The 19787-nt window shown below is 34.1% G+C and overlaps 1 pseudogene; it reads right to left on the reverse strand.

Annotated features, from left to right (window-relative positions):
* Nucleotides 1–294: 294 nt before the first annotated feature.
* LOC126505612 (torsin-1A-interacting protein 2-like) lies at nt 295–688 on the reverse strand (annotated as a pseudogene).
* Between the last annotated feature and the right edge of the window lie 19099 nt (nt 689–19787).

Genomic DNA, 19787 nt, shown 5'->3' on the forward strand with positions numbered 1-19787 from the left:
CTAAATATATGGTAAAAATAACAAAGCACACAGGTCATAGATTACAAAAGTAGACCCAACAAGTCAGCAGTTGACAAAGTAGTGACAATCTGAGTCAGATTCAGAAAGTGATTCAGGTTAAACTCAGGGGAAGAGCACTAGGCTAGCATTCATGAAGGCACCCAGATTCAATACAGCACCTTAAAACAGTACGAAATAAAGAAAAAGAGACAAAGTACAGAAACAGGTAACTATTCATCTCACCTAGGCTATGAACACAAAGCCTAGAGAGTCTTCATGATTCTGTTACAGAACTCACTTGCTTTGACCAAGCTTTTTGTTTAAGGTTTTGTCTGTTCTGGTCAAGATTAATTGTAAGGCAGGATTAAACCCAGCTACTCTGAAGGCATGTATCATTTTTCTAACCAGTGGAAGACCCAGAAGAAATGGATGACAAGTTTTCTCAAAGGTCCACCTGGTGAGATTTTGAAGTACTCACTCAAGCGGGAAAGACCAACGCAGGACAAGGCTTGTTCGGCAGGATTGTCAGGATAACATTCAGGACAATAATCAGCTCTGTCAATATGGTCTACGAACACTGGGTAACATTCATTTTAAGGAAGGTCACTTTGGTATTACCAATGCCCTAGTTCTAAACCAGGAACCACCGTTGCCCACAATCAGGGCAGTGTGAATTATCGGAGAACATCTGGGCTTAGGAAGACAACACAAGCAATGTAAGAGCAAAAGGCAACAAAGACAGAGAAAGCAAGGCAATAAGCAACAATCGGTCCTGTTACAGTTTTCCTTTAGCCACTTCTCAGTTCAACAACACTTGAATGTTAAATCTGGCTTGCACCTCAATGCAGTTCATGATCTTGTAGTCTATTTTTTACTTAACTGCAACTCAGTCTCTGTACTCAGGGACCACTTCAGTCTAGAATACTATCAGTCACTTACTAGCAGCACAGACCACAAAATAGCTCCTTCAAATTCCCGCGTCTTAAGGAAAGCCAGACCTCTAGTCTGAACTGTTCTGCAGCAGTATCAGCTGGGGATGGTATCACACGAAGGTACTCTGCTCTGCTGGTAAGATGATTATGCTTGGTGAAATAGACGCGTTGACAGAGTCAGTGAGTCTTCCTGTTGATGCTGGCATTCCTGCCCGACGGCTTCTTTAGTGATATTGTAGGGTCAGGAAAACTTTGTGGCGTCCTCCTCGGTGGATCCAATAAAGTCAGTTTTGAAAGGAGCATTATAGGGAAAGAGAAGTAGCTGCTGTTGAGCTTACAGGATTGTCTGTGAATGCGCTAAATACCTCTATTTCTGTTTGTGCCTTAGGGGGGTGGGAGTGGGGTGATATCCCGTCTCAATGACAATTTCCAGTCAAGCTTTAAATCATGGAACAGTCCAGATCAGGGACAAGAAGACAGTTCCAACTTCTCCACAACACTTGTCTGCAACTCCTAGGCACCATGGCAGAAAATCCAAGAATTTTTTTTAATACAAGCTTTTTGTCATTTTTACATAGCTATCCCCTTTCCCACTCCTTCCCATCCTGTTGCTTCCCAAATCACCACTCCTCAGGAAGGATACGGTTTTCCATGGGGAATCAACAATGTCTGACACTTCACTTCAAGGTATGATCAAGGCCCTCTCCCTATATCTATGTTGAGAAACATAACCCTCCAAAGAGAATGTGCTCCTAGATGCCAGTTCACACACTAGGGATAAATCCTTGTCCCACTGCCAGGGGACCCACAGACTGTCCAAACCTCATAACTGACCCCAACATTCAATATACTTGTTTGGGGACATCTGTTAACTGGGGAAGCATCTATCCCAGAGCTTTAAGTTTTGTTATTGTATGAAAAAAAAAAAAAAAACCCTGTAGCTTCAAGGATATTGAGTCATAAGGAAACATTGTATATATTCTGTTGGGATGGACAACTATCAAGCTGTAAATCTAATCTCCTTGGCTGTCTTATGCCACCCTCCTTTCCTACCCACTCTGGACTTGTATAAAAAGGAGTGGGTTAATACCAAACCCTCTTCCTTTTAATTAACATCTACTTAGTTACTTACTCTAATATTTTTCATTGTTCAAGATATTGGGAATTTTGTGGTTTTTAAAATTATGTAAGGTAATTTTTTATTATTATCATCTTTGTTCTTTGTTAATTATTTAGAAATAACTGAATATAACTCATAATGAATTTTATCAAGACTAGGCAAGGCAAAGATCAAATCAAAATTCAATATTGTAATTACTAACTTGTAAAACTCCTAGTGAATTTCATTGATACTCTCCAGTGATAAACATACAACTTAATAATGTACCCCATATATTATACACATTTTCCTAAAGACAAAAAGTTCATGTGTATATGTGAACCCAAATTTAATCAAACCTGTGACATTTTTTACAAATGTAGCTTTTCAGCATTATTATTTCTAGAAACTTCACTAACTTATCGACAAAAGTGCTCAAACTTGATGTTATTAAACTTCAGTGACAATTTAATGGATCATTTCATTATCTTTAAAAGATGTTTTCTATTGATACATTTTAAGATGTAAAATAGGATATATTTACTACCAATCACAAATATTTTGGCTCTTCTGAAATGAGAAACCGAAAAAAGAGTAATTTAAACTTATATCCTCAAATTAATGCTTCAGTAGTCTGTCTTATTTAGAAATGATTTGTTTTAATGAATATTTATTATTTAATTTAAACTTACTATACTCTTCAGGTTAAAGTTACCAGCAAGAATTTTTAAAACATTCTTAGGAAAGATTAAGCAAGCCTGGCTGTCATTCAAGTTATTTATACTGCTGATGAATTTTGTAACAGATAATATGTGTTTATTTGAGTGTAAACTTAGGTCAAATAAAAGTTGTGTGTCTGTTCCATTTGACCTAGATAGATTTGAACTTTATTAATGTTTAAATGGTAGAAAACATTGTTATAATGTAACATTTGCTTATTACACTACCATAAAAATGTTATTTTTTTTTAATTTTGAGATAACAATTAGTTTATGTATTTATTTGAAAAGGACTCAAATGAATTTTGGCCAATACCACTAATTGTTAAGAGACTATTATAAATATAAATAAATGGATATTATATATGTGTATTTGAAGACACAAATAGAATTCTCTGGCTAGTTTTAAAAAATAAGGTATTCACTAGTTTCCAAAAGAATAAATGAAATAAAATAGCATAAATTGAGATTACATAGTTAAAGGGTCAAAACTACAACTAGAGATGTTTCACTATTTTCTAGAAATGATTGATTTAGAGAAGTCATTTTTTATTAATTTTACTATTTTTCCCAACTTAGTTACCTTTTCTTATTAATTTATATTAATTGTACAAAAAGAAAATTTTTAATGTTTTATCTCATTCGTGGTTGCTGGATTTTTTTTCAAAATATAATTGAAATAGAGCTTCAACACTACCTCTAGATTTTTCTCCAATGATTCTAGCTAAATTCTCACAATTATTACCATGTTGTTTCCTTCAGGTGAATAGTTCTTTTTTTAAATATATATATATATTTATATATAAGTAATAATATAATATATAGTATATAGTATTATATAATTTACATTATACAAGATTATATATATATATATATATACACATAGATTGACGTGTGTCTGACAACTATATAACATAACCTGCTGAATCTGTTTTTGTTGTTGGTGTGCCTCATCTCTGAGAGAGGCAAATTCTGCTTCTTCCAGTAGTAATTTGTTGCTCGTAGTACTTCATCTATCATTGGGACCTCATGAAATATTCTCTCTTCTACATCAACCTGTCCTTTGATAATGCTGGTCTCTGGGTTGATCTTGCTTATACAGCCACTTTTAGGAGAGACCGTTTCACCACAGATTTCCTGGTATTCTGGCTCTTACAATCTTTCTGCTTCCTTTTCATGTTGTTCTCTGAGCCTTAGAAGCAAGAGCTATGATCCATTTTGATCTCTTCATTGTGTACCCTTGGAGTTTCTGGATAGTCTCTGTTTGCAAAGAGGTAGTAAGTACACAGTTTTTTTTTTTTTTTTTTTTTTTTATGAATAAAAGCCTAAAGTTTTGGAAGTTGTAAGGGCTTTTGCTCATCCAGCAATGTGACAGTGAGAAAGTCTTTGCTAAATTGATAATCTCATTAGCCTTAAAAAGATTTTACTACTTTTGAAAATGGATTTTACATAACCCAGGTTGATACTGAGGTTTCTAGGTAGACAAAATTACCCTTCAAATTTTGGTTCCATGTCTTCCCCTCCTGATTGCTGGTGTTACAGATATTTATTGCCATATTTAGCATAGAAAAATATATTTTTAATTTGGTTTTGGATTCTTTTAAAGTTTTTGTTATTCTCAAGCATTATATAATATTATTTTATGTTTTTGATGCTCCTTCAATGACAAAGTGCCCTTATGGCAGACTATTTCAGCTGTGTTTACAGTTTTAAAAGTGTCCATGCCGTTTTATATTATACCTGTGAAAATTAAAATACAGTAAAACCCACACTAAACTTTGTGGAGCCTTATTCAGCTGGCTTTTTAAATGTCATTCAAACCATAGAGAATCTGTACAAAAAAAGTTCCTCTTCTTATAACATGAATGTTTCCATTTAGTGTACTGCAGGTGTTCCCCAACACAAGCAAAGAAATGATGAATATCATAATCAAGAAAAAATGTCAGTACTATTCAGATCCATGATTAACAGGTCCTAAAATTCACCAACTGGTCAGTAGTATTTTAATGAAATACAGGATACTTCCAGAGAGCTGAGAGCTGTAATCATAAGTCTTCCCTCTAACAACAACAACAAAACCCTGGCAAAACAATGCAAATTTATATTAACTTTCTTTGTAAATTTGTGTCCAGTAAATTTTCTCTGGAGGTCAGAGGACAACTTTCAGGAGCCACTTGAGTTCTACAACAAAGGGTGTCAATGAACAAACTCAGGATATTGACAATATGAACAGTTTCTTTGATCCACTGAGCCCCCTTACTAGTATTAGGTTTTATATGAAATATAAATTGTTTATATTTGCTTCTAACACATGTAATTTTGCTCATTTATTGCCTTTATTTGCGCATTTAAATTTATTTCTTTTAATAACCTCATTAATTTGCAAATTAGAGTATTTAAAATTTTCAATAATTATATGATACATATATTCATTTTATTATGTGGGTAACATGAAGAGGAAGAGAAAAGGTACATATCCTTTAGATTATAAGAAGCTAAATGATATCAAGATCAAAACTAGAAATACAGAGAAATCTTTATATCCAGATGGCATGGTATACCTCCACTTATAAGCAAAATTCTGGGGTAGTGTGGTTTAAAATGGTATGATACATGTTTAAGTAAATAGTATAGCATACATAGTATTTATTAGATTTCATAGACACTTAAACTTTTAATAAAGCATGATAAAATATTCTAGTAGAGGAAACAATAAGTTATATATATACCCTCAGAAATAACAAGGTACATATATACCAATTTCTTTGTAAACTTATGACCTTTTTTAAATAATTAATTAAATAATTGGCTTCTAATTTCCCTAATATTTTTCAATAATTTTGATAATAACCTCTAATTTCAAAAAAAATTAATGAAATTATATATAGCATGTGTTGTTATACAATAGTTGAGTTTATATAACTTAAATGCTATATAAAATAATGTGTATATTCTATATACACACACATGTATGTTCCTCAATATAACCATTTATGGCCACATAATGTGACGTGGATGTTTTCAGAGCTGACTACTTGACACTGGATGACTACTTGGTGTGTTTTTCCTAGGGAAAACATACTCTGACTTCCAGCTTTACTTGGTTGCCTGTATTTCTGTGTGTAGGACTCTGGCTTTGCTGGCCTTTCCCCACTCAGTGGTTGCATTTGCTGGCATTAGTCTATTTCAGCTCACATGTACCAGCTGTTTTGGTGATACTACAACAATTATAGGTTCTGATGTTACTAGGAGACACAAACTTAAGAAAAGTTATAATCTCTGGCTTTTTTTTTTTTAATTTGATTTTTAGAGACAGGGTTTCTCTGTGTAGCTTTGGAGCCTGTCTTGGAATTAGCTCTTATAGACCAGGCTGTCCTTGAACTCAGAGAGATCTGCCTGTGTCTGCCTCCTGATTAAAGGCACGTGCCACCACCACTGGGCTAATCTTTTGGCTCTTGCAACCTTTCTACCTTTTTTCCACAATATTCTCTGTGATTTAGGTGTGGGGTTGTTTTGTAGATGTATCCATTGGGATTGCTTTCCAAAACTCTATATTTTCATTGGTTTTGATTTTCTACAGTAGTCCATGTATGTTACAGAGATATTTCCTTAAGAAGGAGTGAGGACTACAGTTATCTGTATACCAGTGATATGACAAGGAGAAATGAAAAAATGGTGGATAGGGGTTAGTTCCTTTGGGAAGCAAGAGGTAGGAAAATACAGGAGAAGGAAGGTAGATGGAATGACAATATGGATTTCTTTAAAAGAAAAAAGTATTATTTTTTAAAAAAAACTACATGCAGTTATTTCAGTGTATAATTTTAATTAACTTTTCTCATCAGGGCTTAAGATGTTCTCTTGAAGAAGCAAAGACTATTTAGTAGAAAATCTATACAAAAACATGAGAAATGCTCTTCTGAGGTGTTGGTCAAAACACTTAAGAGACTTTCAAAATATAGAAGTGATTGTTGTTGCTCTTGATTAGTAACCAGAAGTAGAAGGTAAGTTCTTATTGATGAAGACACATATACTTAAGTAAAAATGAGCAGAGGCTTCTAAAATATAACTGACTTGAATATTCTGTCTGAGGACTAGCTGCCATGGTACCATAAATCTTTAGACTTCCAAAGGAAGGAAACCATCAACAAATCAACATTTCTACTCAGCTATGAGATCTATAAATCACACTTGGTGTGGGACAATGGTTTGTATTCTGTCAATTATATTTTAAATAAATGCTGATGAGCAGTAGCCAGGCAGGAAGTAGAAGCGGGGCAACCAGGTAGAAAGTAGAGGTGGGTCAATGAAAACAGGCGAATTCTGAGAAGGAAGCCTATTACTCTGAAGTCCTGATTCAGCCACAGAAGAAGCAAGATATGACTGCTTCACTGAATAAGATACCCAGCCATGTGGCTAATATAGGCAAGAATAAAGGCTAATATAAGTTATAAGGGTTAATAAGAAGCCTAAGCTAATGGGCCAACCAATTTATAGTTAATGTAGACCTTTGTGTGATTTCTTTGGGACTTAATGACTTCTGCAGGACAGAAAACTCAGTCAACAAATGGCACCCACGTGGACAACTGCATCCACATAAAGCCTAAGAGAACTTGGGAAGTAATTCTAGACAAAAAAGAATAGAGTTAAGCACAGCTTATTGATAGAAACATTTTCGCAGGTTGTCTCTGATTGCTATAGTCAAGCACTCTCATTTAAGAGAGGCTTCCTCTCCTAGCTTTAGTTCTAAAACCTTGCAGCTCTTTTAAGAGGTCCTTCCATGAAACACTTAAATGGTGTTGATGAAAAGCTCACCATATGATTTTTTGTTTTCCGCCGTAACAATAAAAAAGCCGTGCCATTTTAAAATTCTGGCTTTCTGGGCCATCCTGCCAGCACAAACTCTGACTTTTTCAGGTAGGAGGTCTGGCTACAGAACATTTGAGTGTTGTTTGTGAGCAGACTGCTGCAGCTTGATTGGTAGCAGGGACCTCAAAAGGCCATAGAGTTGTGGCAATAAACACGGCTAAAGTCAGTACCTCCAACATGAGGCTGGAATTTCTAAAAGCTAAACAATGGACTGAATCCAGACACCAAAGCCACAGCTTTAATCCTATCCATATTGTCCATATTGTTTAGCAAATTAAAGACTCATGTGGTCAGAAAAAGAGAGAAATATAAAGTAAATATAGATTCAAAGGTGAAAAGACCCTCTAAATGGTTTACTGTGTTTAAAAATATATGTAGGCTTGGGAGAAAAAAAGAAAAAAAAAAGAGTAGTTGGGTGTGGTGGCACACACCTTTACTACCAACACTTGGGAGACAGAGGCAGGAAAAACTCTGTGAATTCAAGGTGTAGTGGCACACACCTTTAATCCCAGCACTTTGGAGGCAGAGGCAGGTAGATCTCTGTGAGTTCAAGGACAGCCTGGTCTACAGAAGGACTTCCAGGACAGCCAAAGATACACAGAGAACCTGTCTCAAAATGCCAAAAAATAAAAGAAATAGAGGTTAAAATAAAGCAATGTTGCGGCGAACTCCCTGACCAGCAGGAAAGAACAGCCACCGGACGAGGATTCTTCTCAAATCACGCTTTATTGGAGCCTCTTGGTTGAAGGGAGAGCAGAAAGCAAGGGGCCCCGAGCTCTGAGCTGCAGCTGCTTATATAGGGAGTCTGCCTGGCAACCTTTGATACTTTGATACTTTAACTGCTTTTCTGGAGACCCACCGGCAGGAAAGAAAGCAAGGGAGCATCCCTGTCAATTACAGACCACAAGGAAGTTCCCCTGCCGGTCAGGGGAAGTGTGGGCAGCTAGATCGCAACAACTCATCCTGTTTTCTGGTGGAAGAACTGCAACCTTTATTATGGTCTCAAGCGAGGCTGGGACCAAATGCCATCTTGTAATGGCAGCCACTCAAATCGGCTCCCAGCACAATGTAAAGATTAAAATACATTTAGAGTCTGGATACTGTATGTTATAATGTTCTCTTTGAATGGTTTGAATGCTGAGGAAGGAGCAACACTGACAAAAGATATTTGTTTATAAAGGCTTCTGAATTAATCCAAGATAGATATTTTGAAAATTCCTTCACTTCAAAATTGAAGTAAAATATATGTTACTTTGGAGAAGAGGATTTGCTTTTGTTTTCACAGGAAACAAGGCTGTGGATTCATTTTAAGTTAAGAAAAATTTGGTTTGTTCAAGGAAGACCACCTAAGAAATCTCCAGTAGCAACAGATGGCTGAGATGTCAGAGTTCTACATCCAGAACAGATTCAACACTGCTGCTTAAGATGATCAAGCTTCACAGTCATGCCAGTCATGACTTGATGATAATTCTAAATTTTCTTCAGATCCCCATAAAATCATCAGTGTCCCCAACCAGCAGGAAGTAGCATGGAAAACTATACCCACATTTCCAAAAAAAATGGGCTATGGATATTTTCCTTTGTTTAGAATGTTGGTTACAAGTTGTTATGGCTAATGGTCAAGATAAAAGCTAAACAAAGGATATTAGATACAGAGTTCTTTTTTTTTCTAAGGAGGGGGAAGTGGCATGGGACAATGGTCTGTATTCTGTCAATTATATTTTAAATAAATGCTGATTGGCCAGTAGCTAGGCAGAAAGTAAAGGTGGGACAACCAGACAGGAAGTAGAGGTGGGCCAATGAAAACAGGAGAATTCTGGGAAGAAGGAAAGCTCTGCAATCCTGACCCAGCCACATAAGAAGCAAGATGTGACTGCCTTGCTAAATAAGGTATCCAGCCACGTGGCTAACATAGTTGAAAATAATGGGCTAATATAAGTTATAAGAGTCAATATTGGCCTGAGCTAATGGGCCAATCAGTTTATAGTTAATGTAGACTTCTGTGGATTTCTTTGGGACTTAATGATTGCAGGAACTGGGCAGGATATCAAACCTCTGTCAACACACATCAGTTACCAGTAAACAGAAAAACCTAAGATTGAGGTAGTGTCTCACAAACCTTAGCAGTAAACAACTACTTTTTCTTTACTTAAGACCAACTCAAGAAAATGACCATGCCTGGTACTAGAAATCAGCTAAATTAGTCACTGTTAGATAAATCATATTTACTAAAGAAATATCTACAACTACTACTTTATAAAACCAGGAAAATCTCCAACAGCAATTTATAAATAATTATCCTAATACATGTTTTATTTGTACCTTCAAGTTCTTTTTGGTACACCCGATCTCATTATTTACATTTTATGCAAATTTATAAAAACTTTATCTCTTATTCTGAAATTTAAGATAATAATTTTGAATCAAGAAAATTATCTATTCATTAGATGCAATTATATGTTTTTATGATAATATTTGGTATGGATATAAACATATGTATTTTCTGGCTGAATCCAGAAATGTTAAAGAGGATATAGTTGATTCTCAAAACATGCATTAATATTTTTAATGTTAGTTGTTTCCATTTCTAAATATATAACAGTTATGAGAGTGTGGGTGTGTTTGTATATCTCTTGTATTGATCTATGTATTACAACTGCAAATCTTGACCTAATTATAATCTTTTCACAAACCAATTTTTGTTTGTAATTTTTAATATTTGAAACCTATTCATTTCAGTGCCTATAGTCAACATATCTGCAACTGTGACTTTTCTCTAGGTTTTAGATAATTGAATTAAATTTTATTATTATAAAAACAGATGTTGCAGGGGCTGGAGAGATAGCTCAGAGGTTAAGAGCATTGCCTGCTCTTCCAAAGGTCCTGAGTTCAATTCCCAGCAACCACATGGCGGCTCACAACCATCTGTAATGGGGTCTGCTGCCCTCTTCTGGCCTGCAGGCATACATACAAACAGAATATTGTATACATAATAAATAAATATTTTAAAAAAGAAGATGTTGCAATAGAACTGGTGGGATTGCTCAGTGGTTAAGAGTACTGGCTCTTCCTCTATTGTCTCCTGGTTTAGATGTCATCTGCTCTACCACTTCCAGTACATCTGCCTCTCATGCCGGTAGCTCTGGTTCCAGAAATTCTGTTGACCTCTTCTGGACACCAGTGTCATGGCAGGCATGAGGTGTTCAGACATTCAGGCTGGCAAGACACCCACACATAGAAAATAGTAAATTTTTAGGGCCTTGTGCTCCTAGTGTTCTCAAATTCCTCTGGCTCTTACACATAGCGAGTGAAGAAACAAGCACGGGATCTCTATGGGTTGGTACCAGGTCCTCTATATGTATATTATAGCTTTCAACTTAGTATTTATAAGTGTTTCCTGAGTGTATGTACAAGTCAGACTCTGATTCTTGCTTCTGCTCTTGTGGCACTTCTGATAGATTGCTTTGTCAGACTCAATATGATGATTCTTTATTTTAACATATCATATTTTATTTTGTCATTGTTCGCTATCTCTTAGAAGCCTGTAAAGAATTAAAGAAAAGAATAGATCTAGAAGGAAGGGGATATAGGAAAGGACTGTGGGGAGCAGAGGGATAGGAACGTTCAATCAGGTTATATTGTATGAGAAAATCCATTTTCTATAAAAGGAAAAAAAAATAAAAAAAATAATAAAATGAAATAACTTATAAAACAATAAGGAAAAAAAAGTTTAGGGACAACTCACCTAGGTCTGTGTAGATGACCTAAACTTTTTAAACAAAGCACTTGTTATGAAAACTAAATATGAAAGCAAGTGTCCAGACAACAGAGCACTCAAAAATGAAGGTGTAAAATAAAGTGCCAACATCTTGAGACTAGCCATTTAATTCATCTTGGGTCATTTTTTCTTTGTCTACTTTTCCTACAAAGAGTTACATGATATTTGAGTTGGAAAAATAAAATTTATATGAAATATAATGAGTAAAGTTTAAGAAAAAAGTTATATTCCATAGTGTGGAAGTAGAGTAATTTTAAGAATATTGTAGAAAAATATAACAAAGAGTTCCACTTTTTCCCATAGTTTGATAAATGACGATTATCAAACCTAGAGAATTTTACTTATTTTGGTCACAGACTCAGGTGATGAAAAAGGCAGAGGGACAACCAGAAAGCCAGCATGGCCCTCTACATATACAAGACAGATGTGTGGTTTGGTCTACTTCCTAGACTCCTTGAAGTGGCAGAAGGGACTGCTCCTAATGCCTTAGTTGTCTTTTGGGAACCTTTTCCTCATACTGCCTTGCCTTGCCTTGCCTACACTTAATTCAAGAGGAGGAGTTTATTGTTACTGCAATTTAATATGCCATGTTTTGTTGACACCCATGGGAAACCTTTTTTTTTTTTTTCTGTCCCTTCTTTCTGAAAAGAAACAGTGAAAGAGTGAATTGGTTTGGGGGTTAGTAAACTGGGTTGAATTAATGGGAGGAGAGGAGCAAGAACGAGGAAACTGCAGTTGGGATGTAAAAATGAATGAATAAATTTAATTAATGATTAAAAAAGCAGAGGGAAACATCTATATATTTAGGGAACAAGTCAGGATTCTCTGTATCAAGTACTAAATTAGGGAATTTGTCTTTTCAGAGCAACAGAGAGACATATGTCAGTGAAAGATTTGGAAAATTGATCATATCCTATATTATGAAGAAATTTGCATAAGAATCTATAATAATAAAGTCCATTTCAAAGTAGAATATTAGAAATGTGTTCTTTACTATTTCTAATAGACCTTGAATAATTCTTTATGAAGAGGAAAGAAAATGTATACCAGACAAAAGAATAGAGAGAAGGAAAGGGTTGAAAAATAAAGAAGAAGAGAAATGATAGAAATAAAATGAAAAAGAGGTAGAGTGAAAATGACTTTATAATAAATCTTTGATTTGCAAAATGGTATATAACTGATAAATGAATAGCAAATATAATATGCATTTATGAGTGCTACAATGAATTAATTATATTTTAAAACTCTACAATAACCTTCATTTGTAGTCTTAGAATTTTCAATAAAACACAGGCATTTATTTCTTATCTGTATATTTTATCCTGCCAAATTTAAGATTTTAAATTGACAACTGATACTCTCTTATCTGCTATTATTAAATCATTTCTTTACTTTTCTAAAATGTAAATTTCTGAATCAGACATAAGGTAATTGCTGTGTCTCTTTTCTCCACTTTTTTCCTTATAACTTTTATTATTTCTTTTTATTTATCAGATTTGATTCTTATTATATGAAATTAATCTCTTACAGACAAAAACATATTCAGTTGTCATCTTAGAGAAAATAAGACATAGCTTATTCTTGAATTATTTTTGAGTGACTAAGCCCAAGGAACACGTTTTAGGTTATCCTAAAATTTATATGACAAGTTAGAAGCAGTTTCATGGTTATTTTAAGTTTCACAGAACAAGAAAAATAATGACTCAAGTTAAGTTTAACACATTTTGTAGAGTACATCAGAGATGCAGTTACAATTGGATGGGAGAAGCTTTCCTACAATTCTAAGATGATATCTGATGGTACACTTAGTTCTGTGGTTGGTCAAAGCTTGTGGGGTACTAAGTTAATAGATTTCAGAGGATTTTATATATCAGTCACAGTATGTTGCTCCCTACACAAAAGTGGACTGACACTTGCCCATTAAAAGTTAATTAGTCTCTGGATCAGTAACATTCCAATTGCTCTACAATATTGAAGGTCTCATCAGTCAACCATTCTCTGAAGACAAGGCAGAAATTCTCCATTTTATAACTCCATATGAAAGTACCTCCCTCACAAATTATTGACTAAGATTTCAGAATTTAGAGTTAGTGAATTTATTGAACTTATTATTAAGATTTTTACCATATTCATCATTAACAAAGTAAAATTGAGTAACTTCTTAAACAATGGCAAATAAATAAATCAATAAATAAACTAAAGTGAACAATCAATTTGAAATAAGGAACAAGCAAATAAAATAGCTCCTATGTTTTAAGGTTTTAGTTTCTAAAAATGTGATGATAAAGTACGTTGAATAAATTATTACATGGAATTTTATCATCTTGATTTTAATGGCATTTAAAAGAACTACCATAAAATGGTGCTACTTTTATTTTAAATTTAGCAAAAAAATCTTATTACTAAAACTACAAACAAGTATCTTAGCTCCAAAGCTTAGCAGAGAAAATAAAAGTGATGATTTGTCAAAACCCACTGAGCACATTGTCTTCCTTAAGATAATATAATATGAGAAAAATTTTAATCAGTTTAGAATGCACAAATTACTGTTATTGTCTGTTCTACAATATAACAGCCACAAATTTGCCTAAAAGATGATAAAATATGATAAGTGAAAAAATTTAATCAGTTCAGAATGCAAAATTTACTGTTTTTGTCTGTTCTATAACAGTCACAAATTTGCCTAAAAGATATTGATTAAAGTATATTTTTAATTTAACTGAAAATTATAAAATCTAAAAGAAAGCATTTTATGATTTGTACGTAATTTGTAACAAAAGTTAAAGTCACAGATGACATTGAAATGAGGAATTTCCTTTTGACTACTTTTTTTCATATTTTGGAAAGGATTATTGATACTAAGTCTCCAAATTCCAGGCAGTAGTTCTCTCACTCATTTCAGCATTTGGATAATGAATGTATAGAGAACACACGTATCAGAAACAAAACTGTTTGCATTATAATTATTTCTACATGATTTTTGCTAAAAAAATGCAATGCAGCACTCACTTTTTTTGAAAAATGGACAATGTTAAGAATCAAGAACATATAACACAGGTCAAGTCACTGATTTGGAGATCTAATTTTAAATTCAATAATCACTGTGTCCTACTTATTGTTCTGTTTCTGATAAATACAAAGTGTTGCATTTTTGTGTGTAGGAAAACATTATGCTATGGGACAATTTTCTTCAATCATGTAAAGATTTGTCACTTGTATTGGCTAATTTAAGATATAAGAATTAGTTAATAAGAGAGCCAATAGACCAACCAGTTTAAATTAATGTAGACCTCTGTGTTTCTCTTTGGGACTGAACAGCTGTAGGACAGTGTGGGATTAAAACCTCTGTCAACATCACTAAATATGTTTTTCTTTCTCACAGTTCTTAAATAAAAGTGTTAAAATAATATATCATATAAAATGTCAAATTACCAAATGTGCTCTGTTTTATAAAGTATATTTTATATATTGCAGACAACTCTATTGCTTCTGTCAGCCCATTCCATTACCTATGAGATTGTGCTTCATTCTTTATACTATCGCAGATCCAGTGAGAGCATTTGGCACTTAGTAGGATTAATCATCCATTTATAGAATATGACAATATAATGTGACTGTACCAGCTTATTGTTCTCCTTTGTAGCTTCTCATTGAATAAGAACATAAGTATTTGGATCATTTAAATGTGTAAATTCATGGAATGCAACCTTGCATCTCATGTGTGTGTTGCTGGGAGACCTGGGTTACTGTAAACAATTTGTTTTTGTTCTGAATAAAGCTGCAGAAATCAAATCCAACAGTTTTTGGCAAGAGTGCTCCATTTTATCATGCACCTCCTCCCTTTGGGACAAAAAATGCTTCTCTTCATTGAAGACCTAGCATTTTCAATTCCTTACACCTCCACTGACAAAGGGAGAAATATTTTTCCCACAATTTCAACATAAAAGTTGGATTGACATTTTCTCACATTATTCTTCACACTTCTAATGCCCAGGAAAATAAGAGTCACGTGTATTGTGGCTGCTTCTGTTATCAACTCTACAGTAATTAACATAACTGGGTTTAGTTTATGTAACTCATTTTTTTTCCTGAGATTTCTTTAACAAAATTATGCTTGAATTCTACAGCCTTTCTGTGACAAAAAAGAAATCTGTTTTGTGCTTGGCTTACTGATTATAGATGTCAACATCAAAGCTATATTCTGGAACTTTCCCATACAAATCTATGGTTTATAGCTTACTTAGGAAGATAATATTTAGTTTTACATTATTATTAATAGTAGACATTTTAATTTCATAAAGATATTATAATCATTTGACTATTACCCAGAAATCTTAATTTATTTAAGCACATATCTTCAATGCTATAGGAAGAGGAAGAGTACAGACACAGTTTTATGCTAATATTTACACATTTTAAATGTCTTTTCAAAATTACAAGTATAAAATAGCCTTTTTAATGCACATAATCCAAGATCCTACACCAGAATTTGCCAAAACTTCCTGTAAAAAGCCAAAAAGGCATCTATGCCAAATGATTCTCATCACTACTACAGCTTAGGTTCAGACTGTGAAAGCAGATAAAGACAATAACACATCATTGTGGCAATCTGCTTTGTTCTATTTCTGGATGTTTGCATAAGTTTTCAATGACTGCAATAGCAAAATACAATATAGCAGGTGTTTGAAACAATAGAACTCTATTTTCTCACAGTTCAGAAGCCTAGAAATCCACCATAAAATTGTGGGGAATATTGATTTGCTCTGACACCTGTTTCTTTGGCTGCAGATGACTGATTTTTCTTTTGTCCTCACATGCTCTTTCCCCCAATAACATGTGTCTCGTTGTCCAGATCGCCTCTCCTTCTAATTTTACACAGATTGAATGTGGGTTTCTTAAGACTGTTACTTAACTCCTCTTCAGAAGACATATCAAAAAATGAACACAGTTTTATGGGATTTGTAGCCCTCAACTTATTTATTTTGAAGAAAAATGATAGTTCACAGACTTTTGAAATTTAACATTCATTTAATTTTCAAATACTTTAATATGTTGTTCATATTTTTAATTATTTATAACCATAATATTTGGTAGCACTACTAGAAAAAAAATGAGATTTTAGTCAAAATTTTTAGTTTGCCAGCCATTTGTTTAGAACCTTATCTTCTTTGTTAAGTTCTATGCTTGGATCCAAATTTTTGAAATCAATCTGAATACACTTAACCATGTTTTAGAAAATTGTATATATAAATGTAATTCTATATACAAACTTAAAAGAAATTAGTACATGTACTAAGACTTCTGTGGCTTTGACATATCAAATTAGAGTTAGGAATGTACCTTGGTTTTTTGTATTTTACTTATTTTTGTAAAACCACACACACACACACACACACACACACTGAATAGGTGCTCTGTGTGTGTGTACATATATACAATGTTTGTAAATTATTAAAATTAGAGGATGATTTTATAGATCTTATATCATTGTAAATGCATATTGCTTGTGTTTACACATATATCTATATAATACTCTAGAATTAAATTCATTCTAAAAGTTTACCAAAAAAAAATCATTTGGTGGAATAAATGTGATGACAGGATGAGCTTATGCAATCAAGTTTTTTAATCACAAGTTACACTCAACTTCATGATCCTGGTTACCTCCCAGCAGAGTGATGGTAAGACCCCATTTCTGAAGACACCACACACTTTAAAATGATGACTTGGGAAATACAGATGTATTGCTCTCTTCTTCCTGAGTAGTATCTTTCATGTTACCTGAAGGTTCTATGCAAGGGCCGAGGTAGAAAAGTAATCAAGACCCCCATAGAACTGTATTGCTGACTTACCAAAACAATGACCAGAATTTCAAAGTATTGTTAAAGGTGCAATAATGATGATTTTATCCTGCAGGAAATAAACAACTGCCTAAATGGACTTATGACTTAATGTGAGGGAAATTATGCCTGGTACCATAAACTTTGCTTGCTACAAGTGACTAGTTAGACAATGGACCTTTGAGGGAAAACTTTGACAGCCACTTCTACAAACCAGTTTAATTCCCAATTGTATTCTAAATATTTATCCTCATATCCATAGATAAGTGTAGCTCTCATTCCTCATTACGTAAATTTACCCTTATATCACATGACAATCATTATGGATAATCATAAGTGGTCAAACTGCAGAGAAAAAAATGACCATGAATTTCTCATCAAAACAAAACCTGTATTTAAGATTCAGAATGAGAGCTGATGGAAAAATTGAAACAGCTTTCTCTTGCTTCACCTTAGTTACTTACATTCTGTGATCAGAAACATATTGCAAGCAGAAGATTCTGAAATCACCAGAAATTCCAGGCTTTTGGTAGATGTTGTCTCCTCCTATTTTAGTTATAATTCCTTTGAATGTGCAGTGATTTTACTAATATTAAGTATTAGTAAATTAAGTAATTAAGATACAGGTGAATATATTCTGGGTCAATCAAAAAAGGAGGTGGTTTAGTAAAGATTACTTTTGTTTTAATGAAAAATCATAAAGAAAGAAATTTGGAGAGGAAAAGTTAATTTGTATATTTAAAAAGAAATATTACTGTTCATAACCAAAGGAAGTTAGGACAGGAAATTAAACAGAGTAGGGACCTTGAGGCATGAGCTGAGACAGATGCCATGGAGGAATGAGGGTTACTGACTTCTTTCTCAAGGCTTACTCAGCATGATTTTTCTGGAGTCCAGGATCACCACTGATAGCACCACCCATAATGGGACAGACCCTGCATCATTCACCAGTTGAGAAAATGCCTTACAGCTGGATGTTGTATATGCATTTTATCAACTGGGAATTCCTTCCTTTCATATAACTCTAGTGTGTGTCAAGCTGACATAAAATTAGCCAACACAATAAACCTCTTGTTGACTTGACACACAAATCCATCATTGTTACGTTATAACCTTTCCTTTCTTGTTCTTCCCCTAGATAACATATCTATACAAACATTATAATACAAATATTCAAAATTTAAAAGTCACACAGTCCTTAAATATTCAAACTTTTAAAAATATGTTTCTTTAAAATAACTTATCTCTTTTAAAATCCATACCCTTTAAACTCCAAAGTCTTTAAACTGTGGGATCCTGTTAAGTCAAAAAATACATTAAGTACTTTTTCAATTTAAGAGGGAAAAACCACAGTACAGTCACAATCTGGACAAATCGAAGTTAAACCCCTAAAGTGTGAATGAACTAAGTCCGATTATTTGGGATTTTCTCACTGTTCTTCTGGGTTTCCCCAAAGGACTTGGGTCACATCTCTGGCTCTGTTCTCTGTGAACTCACAGCTTGCCTTCTAAGGTCCATCTGGCTCCATTCTACCAATGCTGCTGTTATTTAGAACTAGCGTCTCCAAAAAATATATGCTGGAGTCTCTTGCTGCATATTTAACAGTAGTACTTCCTGGGCTCTCTTCAGTAACTCCAGGTACTCCACACAGTGACAAGCCCTAGCTGCTCTCCATGACCCCTTCATGCCTTCATAAACAGTACCACATTGGTGGTTCTTACATTACTACATTCAACTGCCTGCACAACGTCCATACTTGGCTGATTCTGGAACACAGCTTCTGTATGCTGACCATGATGAAATACTTCTTAGAAAATTGCAACCCAGTGATGCTGGTATCTTCTTAATCATAGCTGATTCTCCAGTCTCCTCACCAGCATCAATTGCGACAAAGTTTTACTTTAGGGTTTCAAATTTCTTATTTACAACAGATGATTCTTCAGTTTCAGCTGAACAAATGTCGCAGTCTTCAAAGAAAAGGCTGAGTAGAGTCTTTGCTTCCGTCTGAAACTTCACAAACCAGGCCTCTCTTAATCTGCACTGTTCTAAACATTTTTATATTCCAAGCTCCGCAGAACTCACTCAGCTTTCAGTACTCAATAGCTTTTCTAGTCCTAAGTTCCAAATTCCTTCTACAATTCTCCCTGTTCCTCACTCTCCCAAAAGAAATAATTAATTAAAAAAAGCATCACAGTAGGAATTATGGAAGCTTTCGCTCAATTGATGATCACTCCTTTAAGATTACTCTATTTTGTGTCAAGTTGACATAAACCCCGCCAATTAAACTTGTTATATCATATAAGCCTGAAACATTCATTCAATACATTAGAACAGACTTCGAGAATGCAGTCTGTTTTATGTTGAAGAAATATATGACGATTCTGAATGGTTCTGTGCCAAGGAATATGCCAGTGGGGGTTTGTGTGAAATGAGATCATCCTCATAGCTACTAGAAAATGGGAATTCTCAATGAAACATTACAGAAGTATGAATTGTATCTATAATATGAGTGCAAGAATCCTGTTTCTCTAGGCAAAGTTCAAGCTATGAATA

The sequence above is a fragment of the Alexandromys fortis genome, unplaced genomic scaffold, assembly GCF_014885135.2.
Source record: "Alexandromys fortis isolate MF-2015 unplaced genomic scaffold, M_Fortis_MF-2015_v1.1 scaffold_4, whole genome shotgun sequence".
NCBI lineage: Eukaryota > Metazoa > Chordata > Mammalia > Rodentia > Cricetidae > Alexandromys > Alexandromys fortis.